General features: G+C 38.7%; 1 pseudogene; it reads right to left on the bottom strand.

Moving 5' to 3' along the window:
* Positions 1–371: 371 nt before the first annotated feature.
* On the bottom strand, positions 372–3,510 carry LOC149823387 (sugar transport protein MST4-like; annotated as a pseudogene).
* Between the last annotated feature and the right edge of the window lie 1,439 nt (positions 3,511–4,949).

Genomic DNA, 4,949 nt, shown 5'->3' with positions numbered 1-4,949 from the left:
TCCATAAGAGCTTGGGTGTCGCCCGGGGTTTACCTCACCAGGGGGCGGAGCCATTAAGCGATCTTGTTCTCCATGAGGGTTCCTCGTCAAAAGAATAAAAAGTAAAAGATTTTGTTATAAATTTAATGCCAAAACTGTACTTGATGTTTTTTTGGTTAATTATAATAGATCTGTAATGCATTTAATAACAATACAAACATAGGCCTATTAAAAAAACAATTCAAAATGTAGGACATTTTAAATGGTGTAGAAAACTTAGGTGTCAAGTTGTAAATTGCCCATCCTTTTATCATCATCATATACATTACAATTGCATCATCATCTTGTATCATCAATGGCATCACCAATCCTATCATCGTACACCACAATTGTCACTCCCATAGTCTCCTCTCAACACCACCATTACCATGATCTTGTTCTATGTGCACTTTAGAGTTGACATCATCCATGTATCTCTTCCAATACCAATGTTGTTTCCATAACTTTTCAGTCATCTCATCGATAGGGATGCCTTTAGTCTCCCGCAAAAAGAACAACACAAAGAGGCCCATGACGATGATCCAAGCAGCAAAGAAGACGAATATCCCAGCACACATGTGGCACAGCATGGAAAGGAAGGCCTGGGCTATAATGAATGTGAAGAGCATGTTGGAGCTCACTGCAAAGGAATAACCTGCTGCTTTTGTTTCCAGTGGCAAGGTCTCGCCGGGTATGAGCCAGCCTAGTAGGCCCCATGACCAAGCAAAGTAGGACACAAAGAGGCATACTAGAAAGACCACAACAATTGCTGCATTGTGGTCTAGGGAGTTTGTGGAGTTGAGATTGATCCAAAGGATGGTCCCTATTGCACCCTGCAAGGCAGAAACAGGTATGGTTAAAGAACAAAAATTGAGTCTTCGCCATGAGAAAAATGGCATAGAGAGCTTTTTTTTTATTCTTTCCAAGGACATACACAATTTTGATCGATGGTAGATCTTCATTTATTGGATTGGTTGTATGAGAACTCTTTTATCTAGAAAATCTTAAAAAAGAAAAGCAAAACACGACATCATCCTATATAGCACTGAATTATACTCCAAGGTCATGAATTGAGATCAGGTACAATGTGATTGCACACTTTGATATATATCATGTTTCTCCAACATAAGAACGTCACTTTTTGAGTTGTCAAGTTTTTGTATATTGTCCAAAAATCGGCAGTGTTCACGTGTACTGCAAAAGTTTTGTTTGTATATTGTACACAGTCGTGAAGTTTTCAATTGTTTCTATTGCAGCACATGTTTACATACCTGTAAGATGAGCATTTGAACAATTGATTCTATGAGCAAAGCCTTCCTGCCGATCTTGTAAACCGAGAGAACTGAAACCATTGTGCAGAGAACGTTGATGGTTCCAATAATGACATAGGACAAGAATGCATCATTCTTGGAGCCGATAGTCTGAAAAAGGACAGGCGCGTAGAACATGATGGCATAGATCCCAGTGAACTGTTGAAAGATCTGCAGCAGAATCGCTTTCACGAGAGGAGGCCTGTTGTTTCTGTTGGCCATCTTCCTGAAGGGATGCTTGACGAGGTTGGCGGCCTCACACGCTTGGCAGATCTCTGCAAACTCGGCGTCGATGTTGACGGTGCCCCTGATCTTGGCGAGAGTGGCTTTGCCCTCATCAAAGTGGCCCCTTTGGATGAGGCTGGTGGGGGTCTCGGCGACGAAGAGGGAGCCCAAGCAGAGGAGGATGGCGGGGATACTGGCGCCATAGAGAGAGAGGCGCCAGCCCCAAGGGTGGATGGTGGTGGTGCGGTAGTTGACAAGGTTGGCGATGAGGATACCGATGGTGATCATGAGCTGGAAGAAGATGTTGAGGGCCCCACGAATCCTAGTTGGCGCAATCTCTGATAGGAAGAGTGGCAAGGTCTGTTTTTGTTTTTCCAAGGCAGACATGGTTTAATGTTTTTTTCTAAGGGAAAGTAATATTATATATATTCAGATCAACGGTCGAAAGAATTATTTCAGATACAGAGAAGAGGGATGCCCCACCCACTAAATGGTCCACCCTTTCTTGTCCTCTTTTTCAAAATTTGCAAGTTAAATATGTTTCCATGATTGAAAACATGTGAATTGACTCTTTGTAGTGTCTATGCTCTGCCAAGGCTCAACACTGTGAATAGGACTCGGAGACGGCAGAGTAATAAAAATTGACTGAGTCAATAAATTTTGTGGTGAAAATTTAGAAAAGGAAAAAGAAAACCATATAACAAGTGTTAGAAAAATATAAACAACCAATAAATCATATGAGAAGATGATCAAGAGATGAAAACATAGAAGGAAACAGAAGGTTAAAAAGAAAACCAAAATGTAGGTATTCCATAGTGGATAGGAAAGACAACCTTATGCTCTTTTTCAAGATAAGTAGGTGATGGATCTGGGAAATAAGATGAGCAGCTCGCTTTTTAGATCAGCTTAGCTCAGGAACTGGGCTCGGCGAGCTGTGCTATAAGAGTGCTTCTTCAGGTATCCAACTCTACAATGAAGCTCATCTCGTGTAGGCTCATTTTGTATATTATATAATTTATATATTATACACATACATACATGTATACAATACAACTTTTGTATGTTTTATACATGTATTATATATTATCAGTTTTTAGAAAACACTTGAGAAAACAAACTTTTTATTTATGAAACTAACTCACTCCTGATCAGCTCGTGATGAGATCACTAGCTGATCCTGATTCCTGATCAGGGGTTTATCCTTAATGAGTCAAACACAAACAGCCTAAGATTATGCTCGTTCAAGAAGAAACTAAATACGTGTGATTAAATCCTCTCTCTCTCTTAATGAACAACGGTGACAACTAGTTGGCAACATGTAGAAAACCATTATAACCAATAATAAGAAGAGCAAACATGGGCATGGAGGAAAGTAATGGGGGCATGAACAACGTACATTGTTAGCAAAGCCAACTCCAATTCCAAGAAAAATTCTTTCCCAACGTACATTGTTAGCATCGAGAACAACTCCAACCAAGAAGAAGAATGAAGCTGCTCTCATGGTGGGCCTCCTTCCATACTTCTTGCAGATGTAGGAAGCAAAGAACATAGAGACCAAGGCGGCCACGTACAAGAAGACGTGAAGAGTTGAAGCTATTGATTATCATATTTGCAGTAGTTGTTCTCCTTTGCTTAGTGCTTCCTGGTATAGACCTTTGGGAAAAACTTGATCAAGAAATCATCCATGGACGTCACCCCACCTGCAAAACCAAGAAATGGAAGGATCTCAATCCTGTCTTTTCATGATTATCCAAGCCGTTGGCGATTGAAAAACAAGAACTTGTTTCAAAATTTGGAAAAAAAAACATTGTTAGTACCTGAAATTCCGATGTCATAACCAAACATGAGACCTCAAAAGGCTGACATGATGCAGCAAATGAAGACATAGAACGGTAAACTTGGCCTCAAACTCAACTGACCCGCCAGATCCTGGCCTGTCTGTTATTATTGCAGACATTTCTTACTCTCTTTTACTTTTCTTGAGAGAGTGAGAGGTTGGAAAAAAGAAGAGAATGAAGAAGAAGACAAAGGCAGAAGTAAGAATGGCTCATTATTATATCATAATGGAGATGGAGATTACTCATCATTATATAGATAATTTAGGACTGGGATTACCAAATGGGACTCTATTAATAGTGTCAATGTGATGTTTTTTCTGGATGAATCTTGCCATTTGCTGCCACTTTTCCAATAATAGATTCATTTGGTTCATAAACAAGAGGGGCAACGAAGATCCAACCCCAAGCATGGATAATCTATCCAGAACACCACCAATCTAAAAGTTGGATAGTAAAGACTTTACATTGTTTTCAATACCCACTTGTAACTATTGTTGGTTTATCTTATCCTTTATCTGTGCTGGAGTTTTTTACTTTTTTCAGTAATTTGATTTGAATGACAATGTCATTCGGTGTTAGGGATGTAAATAGTTAGAACTTGGGCTCGATATGGTCAAAATGATATCCTACTAATTACCAAATATGGGCTAATCGGAGTCAAAGTCCGATTAATATTTGATGGCTCATAATATATCCTATTTTTTACATGTAATTAGTGGATATGGATGTCCCTCGAAATGCAGATATCTGTCAGTTTCAGTAGCAAAATTCGCATACCAAATCTAACTAAGCAGAGTAGATCGGTTGGATATTGAATAAAATTTGATCCATTGGTATCTTTAGTAAGTGATTTTGTTGACTGATAGGTAGCTTTCTAGTACCACCTGTAAAGATTGTCCAATCAACATGCAACCAAATGTGCTCTGTGTGCCTTCGGGAGCCAAGGGAAATTCAAATCCAATCATGTCAGTATCGGTATCGGATCTGAATAGCTTGGCCAACTATTCAGGTGAATCGACCGATACTGATTCTTGAGTGAATCATTCTGAATCAGTTAAAAATAGAAAAAAAATATTTTGTGTTAAAACTATTAAAATAATATTAAAAACTAATTTTATGTATTTTCATTTATTAGAAAATAGCCGATTCAGGTCAGTACCGTATCAATTTGATGCCAAAATGATAAGTATCGGCCGATTCTAGTAAACATATTGGATTAGTACCACTCAAGGATTTCTGTCGATGAAAGATTCCACTCACGACCGGTTGCCATCCCTGCAATTTTGGATCAAATGATATTGAAAATGGCCATTGATAGTGATTTTTGCATGGGATGCCAAGTCTCTCAAAATTCTTTTGAATGGAGGGATTTGACATCTGACCCTTGAACCACCTGGACGTGCTCCCTTCTCCTTAGATTAAGTGGCAAATTAGTTTATGCATAGAAAAGTTAATAAAAAACATTGCACATTTCGGCGTCCCATAGTACTTTCTATATTAAAGGTTGAAAAACAGTCACAGATAGCCCTGTTATATATATATATATATATATATATAT

This window comes from Nuphar pumila, chromosome 10, assembly GCF_984573655.1.
Source record: "Nuphar pumila chromosome 10, dmNupPumi1.hap1.1, whole genome shotgun sequence".
Taxonomy (NCBI): domain Eukaryota; kingdom Viridiplantae; phylum Streptophyta; class Magnoliopsida; order Nymphaeales; family Nymphaeaceae; genus Nuphar; species Nuphar pumila.
This window is presented reverse-complemented; position numbering and strand designations above follow the sequence as displayed.